Raw genomic sequence first — 20,997 nt, 5'->3', positions numbered from 1 at the left:
GGACGCCTTTTCGAGATATCGCCATTAGGGTGGGCCAGGGTGACTCTAGAATGTGTTTGTACGATATGGGTATCAAATGAAAGGTGGTAATGAGTATTTTAAAAGGGAGTAATCCTTAGTTCTATAGGTGGACGCCTTTTCGAAATATCGCCATCAGGGTGGGCCAGGTGTGACTCTAGAATGTTTGTACGATATGGGTATCAAACGAAAGGTGTTACTGAGCATTTTAAGAGGGAGTGGGCATTAGGTCTACAGGTGGACGCCTTTTCGAGATATCGCCATTAGGATGGGCCAGGGGTGACTCTAGAATGTTTGTACGATATGGGTATCAAACGAAAGGTGTTACTGAGCATTTTAAGAGGGAGTGGACACTAGGTCTATAGGTGGACGCCTTTTCGAGATATCGCCATAAAGGTTGACCAAGGGTGACTCTAGAATGTGTTTGTACGATATGGGTATCAAACGAAAGGTGTTACTGAGCATTTTAAGAGGGAATGGGCATTAGGTCTATAGGTGGACGCCTTTTCGAGATATCGCCATTAGGGTGGGCCAGGGTGACTCTAGAATGTGTTTGTACGATATGGGTATCAAACGAAAGGTGTTACTGAGCATTTTAAGAGGGAGTGGGCATTAGGTCTATAGGTGGACGCCCTTTCGAGATATCGCCATTAGGGTGGGCCAGGGGTGACTCTAGAATGTTTGTACGATATGGGTATCAAACGAAAGGTGTTACTGAGCATTTTAAGAGGGAGTGGGCATTAGGTCTATAGGTGGACGCCTTTTCGAGATATCGCCATTAGGGTGGGCCAGGGTGACTCTAGAATGTGTTTGTACGATATGGGTATCAAATGAAAGGTGGTAATGAGTATTTTAAAAGGGAGTAATCCTTAGTCCTATAGGTGGACGCCTTTTCGAGATATCGCCATTAGGGTGGGCCAGGTGTGACTCTAGAATGTTTGTACGATATGGGTATCAAACGAAAGGTGTTACTGAGCATTTTAAGAGGGAGTGGGCATTAGGTCTATAGGTGGACGCCTTTTCGAGATATCCCCATTAGGGTGGGACAGGGGTGACTCTAGAATGTTTATACGATATGGGTATCAAACGAAAGGTGTTACTGAGCATTTTAAGAGGGAGTGGTCATTAGGTCTATAGGTGGACGCCTTTTCGAGATATCGCCATTAGGGTGGGCCAGGGGTGACTCTAGAATGTTTGTACGATATGGGTATCAAACGAAAGGTGTTACTGAGCATTTTAAGAGGGAGTGGACATTAGGTCTATAGGTGGACGCCTTTTCGAGATATCGCCATTAGGGTGGGCCAGGGTGACTCTAGAATGTGTTTGTACGATATGGGTATCAAATGAAAGGTGGTAATGAGTATTTTAAAAGGGAGTAATCCTTAGTTCTATAGGTGGACGCCTTTTCGAAATATCGCCATCAGGGTGGGCCAGGTGTGACTCTAGAATGTTTGTACGATATGGGTATCAAACGAAAGGTGTTACTGAGCATTTTAAGAGGGAGTGGGCATTAGGTCTACAGGTGGACGCCTTTTCGAGATATCGCCATTAGGATGGGCCAGGGGTGACTCTAGAATGTTTGTACGATATGGGTATCAAACGAAAGGTGTTACTGAGCATTTTAAGAGGGAGTGGACACTAGGTCTATAGGTGGACGCCTTTTCGAGATATCGCCATTAGGGTGGGCCAGGGGTGACTCTAGAATGTTTGTACGATATGGGTATCAAACGAAAGGTGTTACTGAGCATTTTAAGAGAGAGTGGGCATTAGGTCTATAGGTGGACGCCTTTTCGAGATATCGCCATTAGGGTGGGACAGTGGTGACTCTGGTATGTTTTTGTACGATATGGATATCAAATTAAAGTTATTAATGAGGGTTTTAAAAGCGAGTGGCCCTTAGATGTATATGTGAAGGCGTTCTCGCGATATCGACCAAAATGTGGACCAGGTGATCCAGAAAATCATCTGTCGGGTACTGCTAATATATTTATATATGCAATACCACTAACAGTATTCCTGCCAATATTCCAAGGGCTGTTGATTTCGCCTTGTAGAACTTTTTCATTTTCTTCTACTTAACATGGTAGGTGTCACACCCATTTTACAAAGTTTTTTCCAAAGTTATATTTTGCGTCAATAAACCAATCCAGTTACCATGTTTCATCCCTTTTTTCGCATTTGGTATAGAATTATGGCATTTTTTTCATTTTTCGTAATTTTCGATATCGATAAAGTGGGCGTGGTTATGGTCAGATTTCGCCCATTTTTTATACCAAGAAAAAGTGAGTTCAGGTAAGTACGTGGGCTAAGTTTAGTAAAGATATATCGGATTTTGCTCAAGTTATTGTGTTAACGGCCGAGCGGAAGGACAGACGGTGGACTGTGTATAAAAACTGGGCGTGGCTTCCACCGATTTCGCCCATTTTCACAGAGAACAGTTACCGTCATAGTGTCTATGCTCCTACCAAATTTGAGAAGGATTGGTAAATTTTTGTTCGACTTATGGTAATAAAAGTATTCTAGACAAACTAAATGAAAATGGGCGGAGCCACGCCCGTTTTGAAATTTTCTTTTATTTTTGTATTTTGTTGCACCATATCATTACTGGAGTTGAATTTTGACTTAATTTACTTATATACAGTAAAGATATTAAATTTTTTGTTAAAATTTGAATTTTAAAAATTTTTTTTTAAAAAGTGGGCGTGTTCTTCATCCAATTTTGCTAATTTTTATTTAGCACATATAGAGTAATAGTAGTAACGTTCCTGCCAAATTTCATCATGATATCTTCAACGACTGCCAAATTACAGCTTGCAAAACTTTTAAATTACCTTCTTGTAAAAGTGGGCGGTGCCACGCCCATTGTCGAAAATCTTACTAATTTTCTATTCTGCGTCATAACTTCAACCCATCTACCAAGTTTCGTCGCTTTATCTGTCTTTTGTAATGAATTATCGCACTTTTTCGGTTTTTCGAAATTTTCGATATCGAAAAAGTGGGCGTGGTTATAGTCCGATATCGTTCATTTTAAATAGCGATCTGAGATGAGTACTCAGGAACCTACATACCAAATTGCATCAAGATACCTCAAAATTTACTCAAGTTATCGTGTTAACGGACGGACGGACGGACGGACATGGCTCAATCAAATTTTTTTTCGATCCTGATTATTTTGATATATGGAAGTCTATATCTATCTCGATTCCTTTATATATGTACAACCAACCGTTATCCAATCAAAATTAATATACTCTGTGAGCTCTGCTCAACTGAGTATAAAAAACATAGGCATTTCAAAGTGGGATTTTTCAAAATTTGTTTTAGAGGTATGGTTCCTTCGGCAAAGTTTCTTATTTTGATTCCTAGAATATGATTTTCAGAGAGCAATGGGGGATTTTTTTGCCTCCCCACAAATCGACCCGGCCTAATAGTTATGCATATTTTTAAATGCAAGAGAGTGTAAGTTAAATTGGTTATATATCGAATTAAAAATGAATATTGATTACTGTTTGTAAGTTTGTAAATCTGTTGATTATAACTAACCATCGCTTGTCATTTTATATTTTTGTATGGTTAAAGATATCTGATGTGGATTTTTTGTGAGTTATTATCGATTTTCTCTGCACTTGGCTGCGCATCCTTTAGGAGCTTATTGTGGGTCAAACGTAGTGATAGAAACTATTTGTGTTAACCCATTGAAATTGTATATACATAAAAACTAGCGGGGTTGGGGGCTTAGAATATACCCGCGGCACGTATGCTTGTCGTAAGAGACGATTAAAATACCAAATTGATTTAAGGGGTTGTGTAGCACAACCCTTTCATGGTGTTGTCAGCGCAAAATTTAGCTTTACAAAGAGGTAAAAGGTAAAGTTGACAATTACTTTACCTACCGGCGGCGAATCATGTTACTTTAACAGGGGGTGGGAGGGCTGTATGACCTTGAACGTTTCATGTGGTCATACTAATTCGTTCCCCAGATGGTCGGGCTGGTGCCTTAATGGTGATTGTTACCGGAATGTAACGGATCTGCATTCGGCAAAGGACCATCAACATCGATAACACTCCCCAAGTCATACGGAGAGTGTCCTTTGCTACAACAACAACAACGACAGCGTTACCGGCAGACGTAGTTCTAACCTATCTCTCACACCCTCTTCCTTTTCTCCTTTGTTGTATTCGCTTCTTTCTCTACTTTTCTCTCTCCCACTCAGAATAATTCTCTTCATAACTCCCTCTTTATGTATTCATCTGTCTCTCTCTCTCTCTCTCTCTCTCTAGCTCCCTCTACTACTCCCTCACCCGCTCCCTCTACTTCTTTATATTCGTTTTACTCTATCTCTTTCTCAGCCTATTTCTCCTTCCCGCCCTTAATGTCGTTTTATCTGTTCAGATTTCTAGCAATGCCGTCCTAAAATATACAAAAAATCGCATACATCGATCCCTAGTTCAATATCCATAAAAATGTTGCCCTAAATATTTCATAGACTAAGCAAGTAGCTATTAACGTATGCAGTCCCTTCCTCAACATATTACTTTTAAATTCATTGATTTTTTATCTGGTGCAGTTCCCGAAGGAAACTTTACAGGAACACCTTGTGTTTGAAAAGTGTCCCAGTCGGGTTTAATGCATAATCGGTATATGACGCCGAAATCAATAATATATGTAAACGAAATACTTAATACTTACATATACACAGGCATTCTTTCGCTAGTTATTCTTTTCACCATTTGATCTAGTTTAACGTGGTGGAGTTCCCTCTCTGAACGGATGTTTGAACGAATGGTTGACACCAAACACACGGACAAACTGCTTTTTTAAATGTAATTTTTGTTTAAACAATTTTAGGTTATATTAAAGAGTAATCAACAATTAGGCGGCCACTGTGGTGTGATGGTAGCGTGCTCCGCCTACCACACCGTATGCCCTGGGTTTACACCCAGGGAAAGCAACATCAAAATGTTAGAAATAAGGTTTTTCAATTAGAAGAAAATTTTTCTAAGCGGGGTCGCCCCTCGGCAGTGTTTGGCAAGCGCTCCGAGTGTATTTCTGCCATGAAAAGCTCTCAGTGAAAACTCATCTGCCTTGCAGATGCCGTTCGGAGTCGGCATAAAACATGTAGGTCCCGTCCGGCCGATTTGTAGGGAAAATCAATAGGAGCACGACGCAAATTGGAAGAGAAGCTCGGCCTTAGATCTCTTCGGAGGTTATCGCGCCTTACATTTATTATTTTTTTTAAATCAACAATTTTTTTCTAAGCAAGCCAATGGTAAGTTTTTCAAAGTTAAATATCAATTAAAAAATATTTGCATATTGTTCGCTCATTCGTGTATAGCTGTGTAAACTACAATTTCATGATTTATTACCACATTTTAGAAATTTTTCATGGCCTTTTATAGTTTCTTTAAATTAAATCAAATCTTATCAACAATTTTTGTTGTTATATCGGCCTACTGAATTTAAGATCGCGGGTTCGAATCGAGCTCAAGGCCTAACAATAATTTTTTTATCATTATTATTGTTATGATAAATTTTTTCTTAATTGAAAAAATTTTTAAATTAGAATAGAAGAAAGAAAAAATTTAGACAACTGCCAAAGCTCGTTGTATAGATCCATTTCGGGAACTGCTAAATTCCTTCATCGGCAACGTTTAGGCGCCGCTGCTATAACCATTCAGCCATCACAGCGGTTTTTTGTTTGTCTTCATTAATCCTACTTCTATTCTGGTTCGTGCCAATTGATATTCACAACACTGCGACATCTGTTGCAGAATGGATGTGAAAATTGGACTTATTTGATGGCAATGCTGCCATAGTGTCATATTTTATTGACACTTTTTTCCCCGTGCTCTGGGATGTATTAACAATTTTTGTTGTCATCAAATAAGTCCAATTTTCACATTTTATTATATTTACGAGAAATTTTTTTAAGCAAACAATGTGCACATTCGTCCTTCTTAGTTGCTCGTTGATCAACGACTAAATCACTACGATCATAGTATTTTACCAATACAGTCACAGTTTCAGTTTTGAGGAGCACTGTTGTAGATCCTAATTTCCAGGTACTTGAAATGTACTGCATTTTTTGTTCTATTCTTCTTTTTAGTGTGTTTTTTTTTTATAAACAAAGTGAAGTAATTACACTGATATGCAAAAATCAAATCCTTCTTCAATTCTCTTCTCCATCGCCACAGGCATCAGTTCACTTAACAAATCACCAATTAACTATGAGTGTCGTCAACATATCCGCTTGTATTGTTTGTTTATGTTAGGAATTTCATAATATTTACATACAATGATGCTATTTCTCCTAAATGTTTTTAAAATATTAAATTTGCAAAAAAAAAAAATTTTTTTACTTTCCAATTTATCATGAAATTCACAAAATCATATTGCATGCATTTATTGTACAATTTAGACTTCACTTTGTCAAAACATCATTTATAATATCAAATATCACTTTATCAGTTCAGCGGTTCTCTGCGCAAAAGTTAAGTTAACCAATGAATTTGAATTTTTGTTTTTGTGAGAGTGCAAAAAAAATTGGAACTTGCATGATAGATCAAATTTAATAAATATCCACATTGAATAAACATATTTACATACGTGTAAATACACAAAAACAGACGGCATGTGAAAATTGGAAATATTTATTCGTAAACAGCGCAAAAGTATTGTAAACTTAATACTCAATTGCGCTGGGAATGTTATAGTGGATTATGAGAGAAAGTAAAAAATTTCAGAACAAAACAGTTCTATATTACCTATTTAATATCGATCATTCATGAAAAATAAATACATAAATACTTATGAAAGTAGAAATGTGAATTAGGGTGGGTCATAAAAATCTCAATTTCAGGATAAATTTCATCATCATCGATAATAGGCGCTTAACCACCTAAGCGGTTGTGACCGTTTCGTAACACGTCACTGCCACCTATCAATGCTTCGCGATAACTGACGCCGTACTCCCAAGGGAGGGCAAATCTTTCTCAACCTGCCTCACCAAACTCAGTGAATGTCTCCCCCGTACTCTGCGTCTAAACTGCGGAGTCGAATGAAATTCTTTCTTGGCTGCAGCGTCTTCATCCATTCGCATAGCATGGCCTAGTCAACGTAGCATTTCGGGTTTTAACCGCTGCACTATCATCATATCTGCGTAAAGCTCTTACCGCTCCTTCGATACTCCGCGTCATCATTACGGACAGGACCATAAATCTTCAGGGGAAATTTTTTCTCGAACACTCCAATAGTCATCATCTCATATTCTCTCGACACCGTGCATGATTCCGATCCACGCCCGGGTAGGTATGATAAGCGCCTTGTAGAGCGTGTTTTTTGTTGGTCGAGAGAGGATTTTACTTTTCATTTGCCTATTCATTCCAATGTAGAACTTGTTGGCAAGAGTTATTCCTTGTTCGATTTTTAGGCTGACATTGTTTTTGCTGATAATGTTGCAGAACTCCGTTGAATTTACCATAAAGCGACAGATTTTACTAAACAAATATTAATTCAAGGACAACAAAGCTGATTTATTGTTTTTCGGTGTATTGATAAGATATAATCATTTTCATGTAAACGGTGAGTGAAAAAAAGATGCGATAAGCATATATTTTGCCTCAATGTCAATATTCCATATTATTTGTTCATTTAGAGAAGGAAACTTCAAGTTTGTATTACACACCCTAATGTGAATATTTTCAATATACTAGAAAAGTGAATATAGTGCTACCAAAGTCGAAATCAGATGTTTTAAACTTAAGTGATACAGATATACTCATCTACTGAAAGTTTTATGAAACAAATAAGCGGAAACGTGTCCCAGGGTAACATGGTTGCATACTTTTCTTACTTCTTCATCCTCTGTAGCCTTTGGTGTTATGTTTTCGAAATATGGTGATTTTCAAGATGATATTTGCACATTACCCGAAAATTGCGACTCTCACAAAGAGTTATTACCAAGGTTATAACACGATGATGAGCAAGACTGTTCCAAAATTTGTGTATTTAAGTGCAAATCACAATACATATACAAAATTATATGTACACTGAAACTTTTATAGATTGGAAGAAAAAGAATACATTTTTAAATAAAACTTTTCACAGTGCTACAATATTTTTGAAAAATTGTTTGCTGTCAATTTGTTAGTGTAAATTTGAGTATCATACCGAAGTGCCTTGAGTTTATATGGAAGTGCTTTTTCTTTGCACTTTCATATGAAACACAGGCACTTTCATATGAAGCGAATTTATATGTGAGTCCATATGGGAATGCTTTGGATATTTGTTTTTATATACAAAGTGTGAATTTGTATATGCGCCTCTTCTTCAGGGAAAAACAAAAAGAAGAGTGCTATAAGTGTATAGGGTTTGAGCAACTCTGGTGATGAGGGAAAATTTGTTTGTCGGGTTATATAACTTTTTTAAATTTGTTTTTTTTTTTACTTTTTTGGTTTTAATAATTCATGTCTTACAACTAAATATATCTACCCGAGATTTACATAGGCGTATTCTTAAAAAATAATTTTCCCTAAAATATGTTTAACAAAATTCATTAATTTTACAAAAGGGCTAAAACTACCTTACACTGCTTGTGTGTTCATGATTCTTTTTTTTTACACAGGGGGAGGGCAGAGTTAGGCGGAAAAAGCTTATTAAAATGTACGCCGATAGACCAAATTTAGGGCAGAACAACGTTTGCCGGGTCTGCTAGTACTAAATAAAACCGTTTAAAAAATAGAAAATATATCGAAATTTCTAGAGTAAATATGTATATCTAAGAGTCCTTAGAGTGCAATAATTTACAGATGTAAACATTTTAAATAAACTTTATTAAACTAAATAAAGCAAATAATAAATAAATTTGTATGAAAGTTTGCGTGTGTACAAAAGATAGTTAAATGTATTTATTATTTGTACACACTAACCTATTGTGTGCTTTTAGTATGCTTTAAATTTTCTTGCAAATTTTTATACAAATTTATATGTAGGCGAATAAGTTAGGGTTTACTTTAACTTGCAAATTTGTAACTACAAAGAAAAATGTTTGCGAAATATTGGCCATGCCATAGGCAGTTATTTTTATATATAATTTCCTATTAAATTCGCACAACGAAACCTTCTTCAGCAAGAACCTGCCACCGAATTTTTCAGTCATATTAAATTTTTGCGGTGAATAAATAACTCAAATCTTCAGTATATTAAAGATTTATTTATTTACAATACTACCATGGTAGTAGCACTTCACAATTGCAAATATTAGCGTACTTCACTTAAAATATTTAAAAACCAAACTGTGTGAAACTTCCGTAGATTGCGCTGCGTTCATGCTCTCAATTGCCTCGTTCGCCTATTTCTCCCAGAGTCAAGACTTTTCGAGAACAGCCATTTCGATTAGTTGCTTCGGTTCGATCTTATGCGCTCTTTATTGCTGTGTGTATGTGCGTATAATATAGTCTGTAATCTTACCATTATTATTGTTATGGTAATTTTTTTCTTAAGTGAAATCGTTTTTAAATTCGAATATAAGAATGGAACCATTTAGACAACTGCCAAAGCTTGTTGTATAGATCCATTTCGGGAACTGCTAAATTCCTTCATCGGCAACGTTGAGGCGCCGCTGCTGTAACCATTCAGCTATCACAGCGGTCTTTTGTTTGTCTTCATTAGGGGGACTCATGTAACCGTATAAATGCCTTATAAAGTGTGTAAACGTATAAATTTATCTAGTGCGTAAACGAGCTGTCAAATTTTGTATGAAAAATCATTTACACAATTTGTATAAATTTACGCGCACATTTCATTGTGTAAACGCGGTAAACTCAAAGGAATGCAACCTTGCAGACATTACAGCAGGCATTTTCATCAGAAATCTCCAACATCAGCAAGTAAAGGCGTTTTAGTTTTAATTTTTCACTTAATCTTGGCATTTTTTAATTTGTATAACAATCAATTTGTTTGGCAATAATACAGCTGATAAACAATCAAGTTTATCAAGAGTATTACTAGGTGCGTTCATATAAAAGCGTGTGTAAATGGATATAATTTTACACCTTATAAGTTTATATGCTTTCATGAGTCCCCCTATTATTTCTACTTCTATTCTGGTTCTTGCCAATTGCCTTTCACAGCGCTGCGACATCTGTTGCAGAAACGTTGTGAAAATTGGACTCGTTCTATAGCAGTGATGCCTCATATTCATTGACACTTTTTCCCCGTGCTCTGGGATATACTAACAATTTTTTATACTCAGCTGAGCAGAGCTCACAGAGTATATTAACTTTGTTCGCATAAGGTTAATCCGTAACGGCATAAAATAATCGAGATAGATATAGACTTCTATATATCAAAATGATTTGGGCGAATAAGAAATTTATTTAGCCATGTCCGTCCGTCCGCCCGTAAACACGATAACTTGAGTAAGTTTTGAGGTATCTTGATGAAATTTGGTATGTAGGTTCCTGGGCGCTCGTCTCAGATCGCTATTTAAAACGAACGAAATCGGACTACAACTACGCCCACTTTTTCGATATCGAAAATTTCGAAAAACCGAAAAAGTGCGATAATTCATTACCGAAAACGGATATAGCGATGAAGCTTGGTAGGTGCGTTGACCTTATGACGAAAAATAGAAAACTAGTAAAATTTTGGACAATGGGCGTGACACCGCCCACTTTTAAAAGAAGGTAATTTAAAAGTTTTGCAAGCCGTAATTTGGCAGTCGTTGAAGATATCATGATGAAATTTGGTAGGCACATTCCTCCTATTACTATATCTGTGCCAAATAAAAAATAGCACAATCGGGTGACGAAGACGCCCACTTTTAAATAAAAAATTTTTTAAGTCAAATTTTAACAAAAAATTTTATATCTTTACAGTATATAAGTAAATTATGTCAGCATTCAATTCCGGTAATGATATAGTGCAACAAAAGACAAAAATAAAATAAAATTTCAAAATGGGCGTGGTTCCGCCCTTTTTAATTTAATTCGTCTAGAATACTTTTAAGGCCATAAGTGGAACAACAATTTACCAATCCTTGTGAAATTTGGTAGCTGCATAGATTCTTTGTCGATAACTCTTTTCTGTGAAAATGGGCAAAATCGATTGAAGCCACGCCCAGTTTTTATACACAGTCGACCGACTGTCCTTCCGCTGGCCGTTAACACGATAACTTGAGCAAAAATTTATATATCTTTACTAAACTTAGTTCACGTACTTATCTGAACTCACTCTGGATTGGTATAAAAAATGCCAGAAATCGGACTATGACCACGCCCACTTTTCGATATCGAAATTTACGAAAAATGAAAAAAATGCCATAATTCTGTACCAAATATGAAAAAAGAAATGAAAGATGGTAATAGGATTGGCTTATTGACGCAAAATATAACTGTAGAAAAAATCGTAAAATGGGTGTAACACCAACCATATTAAGTACAAGATAATGAAAAAGTTCTGGAGGTCGAAATCAAAAGCCCTTGGTATCTTGGCAGGAATACTGTTCGTGGTATAAAATATATAAATAAATTAGCGGTACCCGACAGATGATGTTATGGATCACCCTGGTCCACATTTTGTTCGATATCTCGAAAACGCCTTCCCATATATAACTAAGGGCCACTCCCTTATAAAACCCTCATTAATACGATACCCATATCGTAAAAACACATTCTAGAGTCGCCCCTGGTCCACCTTTATGGCGATATCTCGAAAAGGCGTCCACCTATAGAACTAAGGCCCACTACGTTTTAAATAATCATTAGAACCTTTCATTTGATACCCATATCATACACGCGCATTGTAGAGTCACCCCTCGTCCACCTTTATGGCGATATCTCGAAAAGGCTTCCACATATAGAACTAAGGCGCAATCCCTTTTAAAATACTCATTAATACCTTCCATTTGAAACCCATGTCAAACAAACACATTCCAGGGTTTCCTAGTTAATATTCGTCAAGTTCTTTTTTAAACGTGTTGAAGTGGTTTTGCATAGTTTTGCAAAATTTAAATAACTCATAGTTCAAAATTGTTTACTTAGTCAACAAGTTGTTTATTTTAAAATTTAATTGCATATTTTCATGCATACGAATTGGTTATGAATTTTTAAGAGTTAATATTTTAAACTAAATAAGGTATGTGAAAATTTGTGTGTTGAATTAATGAGTGTATGTAGCAGTAAAGAGCCAGGCTGAAAAGAGCTCAAGGTAAATATAGGTGGTTGAAAGGATGATGAAGAGGCCGATTGTTAAATAGAAATATTGAGTTTGAGTATATGCGCTTTCAGGCTCCCAAATGTATTGAACTTTTATAAGTTGTTGCATGGTATGTTTTCCTTATACCTTATAAAAATTTACAACTGAAATACAAAAAAAAAAAAAAAAAAAAAAACAAGTAAGGAAGGTTAAGTTCGGATGTAACCGAACATTACATACTCAGTTGAGAGCTATGGTGACAACATCAGGGAAAATAACCATGTAGGAAAATGAACCGAGGGAAAACCCTGGAATGTGTTTGTATGACATGTCTATCAAATGAAAGGCACTAAAGAGTATTTTGTGAGGAGTGGGCCATAGTTCTATAGGTGGACGCCATTTAGGGATATAGCCATAAAGGTGGATCAGGGTTGACTCTAGAATTTGTTTGCACGATATGGGTATCAAATGAAAGGTGTTAATGAGTATTTTAAAAGGGAGTAATCCTTAGTTCCATAGGTGGACGCCGTTTCGAGATATCGCCATAAAGGTGGACCAGGGGTGACCCTAAAATTTGTTTGTACAACATGGGTATCAAAAAAGTGTTAATGAGTATTTTAAAAGGAAGTAATCCTTATCTCCATAGGTGGACGCCGTTTCGAGATATCGCCATAAAGGTGTACGAGGGGTGACCCTAGAATTTGTTTGTACAATATGGGCATCAAACGAGAGGTGTTAATGAGTATTTTAAAAGGGTGTGGGCCTTAGTTCTATAGGTGGACGCCGTTTCGAAATATCGCCATAAAGGTGGACAACGGATGACTTTAGAATATGTTTGTACGATATGGTTATCAAATGAATTAATGGGTATTTGGAAAGGGCGTGGGGCTAAATTCTATAGGTGGACGCCTTTTCGAGATATCGCCATAAAGGTGGACCAGGGGTGACTCTAGAATGAGTTTGTACGATATGGGTATCAAATTAAAGGTATTAATGAGAGTTTTAAAAGGGAGTGGCGGTAGTTGTATATGTGAAGGCGTTTTCCAGATATCGACCAAAATGTGGACCAGGGTGACCCAGAACATCATCTGTTGGATACCGCTAATTTATTTATATATGTAGTACCTGCCAAGATTTTAAAGGTTTTTTTATTTCGCCCTGCAAAACTTTTTCATTTTCTTCTACTTAATATGGTAGGTGTCACAACCATTTTATAAAGTTTTTTCTAAAATTATATTTCCTTTCAATAAAACAATCCAATTACCTTACCATGTTTCATCCCTTTTTTCGTATTTGGTATAGAATTATGGCATTTTTTTCATTTTTCGTAATTTTCGATATCGAAAAAGTGGGCGTGGTCATAGTCGGATTTCGTTCATTTTTCATACCAAGATAAAGCGAGTTCAAGTAAGCACGTGAACTAAGTTCATTAAAGATATGTCGATTTTTGCTCAAGTTATCGTGTTAACAGCCATGCGGAAGGACAGACGGACGACTGTGTATAAAAACTGGGCATGGCATCAACCGATTTCGCCAATTTTCACAGAAAACAGTTAGCGTCATAAAGTCTATGCCCCTACCAAATTTCAAAAGGATTGGTTAATTTTTGTTTGACTTATGGCGTTAAAAGTATCCTAGACAAATTAAATGACAAAGGGCGAAGCCACACCCATTTTGAAATTTTCTTTAATTTTTGAATTTTGTTACACCATATCATTACTGGATTTGAATGTTGACATAATTTACTTATATACAGTAACGATATTAAATTTTTTGTTAAAATTTTACTTTAAAAAAATTTTTTTTTAAAAGTGGGCGTAGTCGTTCTCCGATTTTGCTAAATTTTATTAAGCGTACATATAGTAATAGGGGTAACGTTCCTGCCAAATTTAATCATGATATCTTCAACGACTGCCAAATTACAGCTTGCAAAACTTTTAAATTACCTTCTTTTTAAAGTGGGCGGTGCCACGCCCGTTGTCCAAAATTTTACTAATTTTCTATCCTGCGTCATAAGTTCAACTCATCTACCAAGTATCGTCGCTTTATCTGTCTTTTGTAATGAATTATCGCACTTTTTCGGTTTTTCGAAATTTTCGATATCGAAAAAGTGGGCGTGGTTATAGTCCGATATCGTTCATTTTAAATAGCGATCTGAGATGTGTGCTCAGAAACCTACATACCAAATGTCATCAAGATACCTCAAAATTTACTCAAGTTATCGTGTTAACGGATGGACGGACGGACGGACATGGCTCAATCAAATTTTTTTTCGATCCTGATTATTTTGATATATGGAAGTCTATATCTATCTCGATTCCTTTATATATGTACAACCAACCGTTATCCAATCAAACTTAATATACTCTGTGAGCTCTGCTCAACTGAGTATAAAAACTAAGCACTTAGCGCGATTACCTCAGAGTAGATTTATGCCGAGTTTATCTTCCAATTTCCGTAATTTTTCACATTTTTTCTAAATTTTTTAACTTGCTTTGCTTGGGACTTGGACCCGGGACTTTCAGGGTGGTAGGCGGAGCATGCTACTACCACACCACGGCGGCCTCCAGCGAAGTTAAAGTTAAACGAAAAAATTGTTTGGTCTGACTTGTCAAGACGAAATAGTTGCGTTTCCATTGCAGTCGTGTCTATATACCGTGACTCCGTTTTTGCTGCTGGCTAAGGCCTGAAATTTCGTGTACCCAACGTTCCATTAATTGACATCCTCTGTTTCCTGCGTTTGCCTTAACAATACAATTTCTGCCAGTGCCGCGTGTTAGGTCTAGTTGCGTCGATCGGTGTGCTTTGCGCTACCTTCCAACATTTTTCAACGGCGAAACTTGTACGAAATTATTGTGGTCCCCTGCTCTTAGGATTCAAGGTCACACTCAAGCAAGTCTCCACCATGCTGCTCAGTAAGCCATCAAATACTCATGCTACCTTTCTTCCCTTTTTGCGGTTAAAGCACTCATGTAAAATGGGTCCATCAACTCCAAACATATAATAATGCATAATTTTCACATCACTTCTGCGCAGATCCGAATTTGTAAGTAAAAAGGTCATTGTTCGGTAGACAAGATCAGATGACGAGTCCTCAGAGAGACGTACAAAGATAAAGATAATGTTGCGCCCATTACCTTCAAGACCACAGAAATTTCGGTGGCCATCCAAAAGGCCAAATTTCCAAGGCGTGGGCTTCGATAGCATAGCCATATCATTATTTAAAACCTTGGCGTTGATAAGTTAGTCATTTAACGCATATTTTAAATCTTTGTGCATCTTTTTACGGTCGATCTATAGGAATTAAAGCGGCTCCGCAACTGATTCAAACCAAGTCAGTAGACTCCTTGTATCGACTCATGCTCTGTGAACTCCTTAACTAGAGTCACATTTTCAGCCATTGCAAAAAATTAAATCTGACCTTCCAGGGAGACGAGTGTCATTACTATGGATCTGGATATTATAACAGTTTGAGCATACTTCTCCATACTAAAAACCGACATACACAATGTATGTCTTGAATGCGAAATGCCCCACATGACAAAAATCATCTATTCTGCTTGTAACAGCGATATCTACTTGGCCTCTTTCCTGTTTATTGAATATTACGATGTTCTGCTACAAAAACAGCGACTGGCATAAATAAATAAAAAACAAGTAGAGTAATCATTTGACGCTTTGTTTGTGGATCTGTAAGCGTATCTTCATCAACGAGTACGATACGATGACAAGTCGTCTCGTCCTCGGAGGGCCTAAGCTTAAATATTGTTTACAGCTATTTTTTCGCCAGAAAAAGAAATATACTTTACAAAATCCAAACATATTTACTTGTTCATCCATCCATTAATTAAAATTCAAACATACATAAATATTAGGCCGGGTCGATTTGTGGGGAGGCTAAAAATTGCGCATTGATCTGTGAAAATCATATTCTAGGGATCAAAATAAGAATCTTTGCCGAAGGAACCATACATCTAAAACGAATTCTAATGTCCCCCCTTACTTACTTACTGTCGTACATAAATACATATACATATGTGGGATTATTCATCTGGCTTGGATAAAATTTAAAATTCATAGAATTCGTTGTAATGCAAGCTTGGATAATTTTGTATTTTTTTCCTTTTTTTGTTGCAAAGTGTTTTATTGTTTTTGAAGTTGCATTCGATATTCATTACAATATTAAATTATTATTTACATTTCAAATCAATGGAATGTCACGAACTACATATCCAGCTTATGCTGAAATAGACAAAATTGCCTAAAGTAAATTCAATTTGAGAGATGCAGTTCGTCTGGTAGTCTGTACATATATACTTTGCACACAAAGTACACATGTATCTAAATATTTTGATAATATCATATCAAATTCATCAAAATAGTCAATTCCAGGAAAGAATTTTCATTGCATTTATACAATCTTGTGATTTTAAAAGAGGTTGTTAGAGCAAAAGTAAGTAGTTTAACTCAGAATTTTTTGTGACCATTTTTAACAACATGTTGGGCAAGGAAGAAATCTTTGGTTCTACACTCGGCGAGTTCAGCTTCTTAGATGTAACATGCCCCAAAGTGGTTGAGTCGATCCTCGACTTCGTCACGATATGAAGCACCAAGATCCAGGCTACTTGGTTGTCTCCAGATCGACAAAATAAGTCAACAGTCAGTGATGTCGTCACTGATGGTTAGCCCAAGCAATCACAAGGGCAGATACAGAAAGCGCAGCGAGAAAATACCCTCATTGGTACAAAGAAAAATTAGGTAAGACAGCTGTCAGACGGTTTCAAGTTCGAATAAAATCGTGCTACTTTTTTTTTCAAATTTTTCCTACAAGCATACGATCAAGGTTAGGTTAGTTTAGAGTGGCCACCGGTGCGAGCACCAGTGCACTTAGGCCCAAAAAGGTCCCATTTTGATACCACGGGGATCTCTCCTCTACTCAAACCAACAGGTCGATGCAGTATACGTCAGGAATTTATTAGGTTCCAACTTAGCCAGATCGTCAAAGAAGGGAGATCCCAGAGATTTCTTCCTATTGCGCCAAAACGCAGGCCAATCGCACAGAAAGTACTTGACTGTGTCAATCTCCTCTTCATCTTTTCAGCTCCTGCAGTAATCATTATAGGGGGCACCCAGCCATTGTGCATACATCCCGATTGTTAGGTAGCCGGTTATAAGTCCAACGCAGGGGAGGCTTCTTGTGCGTCTCGCGTCCAATTCAGCCCACAAGAGCTTAGTGTGGTAGCGGAATTCAAGATTGCTCCATCTCATACTCGCTTCCATAAGAAAGATCCCTTTCAAAGTGAGCTTAGAGGTAGTGAGCGGCATGCTTAATTCCTTCCAGGACGAATGATGAAGCGGAACGGATGTGCCCCCTCTTGCAAGTTCGTCAGCCATCTCATTGCTTGGTATATCCGAGTGTCCAGGCACCCATACCAGAATGAGGGAAGTTTGCTCAGAGATCTCGTTAGGAGATTTGCGGCACTTCTCTTCTGTCCTGGACTTACATGTGACCGATCCAAGCGCTTTTAGTGCAGTCTGAATGTCAGAGTAAATACAGATTTGATTATAGCCGTGAACAGCATTTCTCAGGTGATCAACGGCTTCATGTATAGTAGCCACCGTCTGAAGACGCTGCAATGATCGGGTAGACTAAAGGATATGTTCCACCCTAATTGAGGTGCAAAGACCCCGCTACCCACCTTTTTATCAAGTTTAGAGTCGTCAATATATATCTGCAGCCTATCGCCCATCTCTGACGGTTCCTTCAACCAATAATCCCTACCCGGGATAACAGTCTCGTATTTCACATCGACAAATACAGTTGGAGAGCCATAGTCCGACGATGGTGAATCCAGATTTTTAAGGATGGCTGCTTGGCCATCCACATATTCTCTCCAGCCGGATAACTCTCGCAGCCGTAGAGCAGTAAAAGCCGCACATTGCTTGGCCATTAAATCTATTGGCAACTAATTAAAACGAGTATCCAGCGCCTCCGCAGGGGTGGTGCACAGAGCACCCCCCCACGCAGACTTGAGGTTTAGTCCCCAGCGCGTTAGGGGTTCAGAATATACCCGCGGTAGGTATGCCTGTCGTAAGAGGCGACTAAAATACCACATTCAAGGGGCTGTGTAGCGCAACCCTTCAGGTTGCCAGCGCAATATATAGCTTCTCCAAACCCAATTGTCAATCTCACCTATCCGCGGCGAATCCTGTTTCACTAACAGACGAGGCTCTGGCGACCCCAAGCTCCTCATGGAATTTGGGGGTGGGGAGGGATGGGATGGCCTGGCGGTTTAATGTGGCCACATAAATCGTTCCCGAGATTGTTGGGCTAGCACCTTAATGGTGCTGTGGTACCGGAGCGTGCCGGATCTGTATCCGGCAAATTACCATCACATCGATAACACTCCCCAAAGCCTTCGGGGAGCAACCTTATCGCTACAACAACAAAAACAACAACTAGAGGTTTTTTTGTACCTTCTGGAATACCCCTAGGTTTGTTTTAGTATCTAAGCTCGTCCACCAGACCAATGCCCCGTATAAAAGGATTGGTCGAACCACAGCAGTGTAGAGCCACAGGGTAATATCCGGTGATAGTCCCCAACTTCGCGCAATAGCTCCCATACAGCTGTACAATGCCACCGTTGCTTTTCTCACACGCTCCTGAACGTTTTCCCTACAGGATAATTTCCTATCCAAAATTACTCCTAGGTATTTGGCAGAGTCCCTCAGCGTCAGGGTCATACCCACTAGCACCGGCAGCTGCAACGCAGGTATCTTATATTTCCTAGTAACAAAACTAGTTCATTTTTTGCTGAATTGACCGACAGACTTTTACTCCTGGTCCAGTTCTCCACCAGTCTCAGCTTAGTTTGCTTTAGACCGCATAGTGTCTGCGGAAACTAACAGCGCAAGGTCTTCTGCATATGCGATTACCTTGTTGCATCCATCCTTCTCAAAAAGAGCCAACAGCTCATTAAATGTGGCAATCCATAGAAGTGGAGAAAGTACCACACCCTGCGGTGATTGTCGGTAAAGTTCTGACTCACTGTGAGAAAGCACTTTGCAGATCGAGTGTGATTTGTATTAAGGGGCAAATTATGTATAACACAACGAGTAATTTTTTCTCCTGTGAACCAAAATTTGTTTTATATAAGGGCATTATTGTTGTTGTCGTAGCGATAAGGACACTCCCCGAAGGTTTTGGGGATGTTGATGGTACTGATCTAATCCCGATAATAGTTCGACAGATGTTTCAAAGTAGATCCGAGATTATACCTCAGATATCTGAACTAATTCTAAAGTAGTATCTACATAACTACGAATTCGTTAGGGAATAGTACCAAAGTGTGTGTGTGTCCAAAAAGGTGCCAAATTTATTCCAAAAACCGTACGATACTATTTCGACTCTGAAAAGATCCTCAACTAATCCCGAAGAAAATCCGTAATACCTAAAACTTTCAAGAACTCGTGAAGTAATAGTCCCTTCCTTTCCTGGAAATTGTTTCGTAAATAATCCTTATATACTTCACAAATAAATTCAACAAAGCTAAAATCCTTGCACTGACTGCTTGCGCAAAGACGGTGTTTAATTACGTCCGAAACGTTTCCGATATGTACGGTTGTTTCGCACGTATCGTACGGTTTCCTGCAACGTACTTAACAAAATACCAATCAAATATAAACAACGTATACACTAAACCGTACAAATGAATTATTTATGGGCATACCCTAAAGCGCAGTCCTTAAACGGATTGAATCCGGTACGCTACCGGTACTAGCATCTCCTGGTACAAGCCCAACTAACTCGGAAATTATTATTTTTTTAACTTCTCGAAACTTTGGGTCTGTCGCCACTTACGACAGGCTGGTACAGCGAGGGAATAGTTTTATCCCCTTAAACCGCTAGGGTGTTTTCATTTTTTTTTTTTTTTCATTGGTATAACAGTTATTTAATTTAATTAAACTTGCTCTCAATATTTATGTTGCCATAGCCAGTTTATTCCGTCACTCTGGTGCGGGACTTGCAAACGTTTCATAAGCTATTTAAATTTGACTTAGTTTCCAGCAGTTGTTGTTCTTATTTTATTCTTCTTTGCACCATTATGAATATTTCTTTTGCACTTTGCTCGCTTTTGTTATTTTTTCTGTTTTTGTTTTTGACTTTTTATTTGTTGTGATCTCGTTTGCATAAATGGCTTTGTCGCAGATACCGCCAGCTATTTTTGCATGACAATGCCGCGCTAACAACATTTTTGTTTGTAGGGGAAGTCGGGGTTCTGCTATGGAATTGGCTTCCAGAGTGTAAGAACATTAACAAAAAAGAGCATTGAAGAACATAAGTAATGGAACTTAGAGTACGAGTACTTATAGAAAACCTTTGCTTTTCATGTGGATATCCCGTTTTGTGAGCAATCAATTCAAAGATAAACATACAATTATGAGCGATAATGAAAGTCATTAGGACACATCCATGTTCGGAGTTTCTCAGCGTTGAAATGTGATCGAATTTCTTTATGCTATGAACATACCTAATAGCATGGTTGAATGCAATATTGAGTGGTGGAGGGTACGCAAGTCAAGTTTACTGTATACGAAGACGCTCTAATCAACCTTAAAGTGTAGTAAGTTTTTCCCTCAACTTCATTGACGTGGTTCTCATATGATAGCTTAGAATTTATGACTCAGCATAGGTTTTTTACGCCGTGGACCAACTGAAGCTTTGTAGAACCAATGTAACTGTGAGGAATATCGGTAATCTGGATCGTCTCTTTGTATATTGC

This window comes from Eurosta solidaginis, chromosome 3 (assembly GCF_040869045.1).
Source record: "Eurosta solidaginis isolate ZX-2024a chromosome 3, ASM4086904v1, whole genome shotgun sequence".
NCBI lineage: Eukaryota > Metazoa > Arthropoda > Insecta > Diptera > Tephritidae > Eurosta > Eurosta solidaginis.
Note: the sequence above shows the minus strand (reverse complement) of the source record.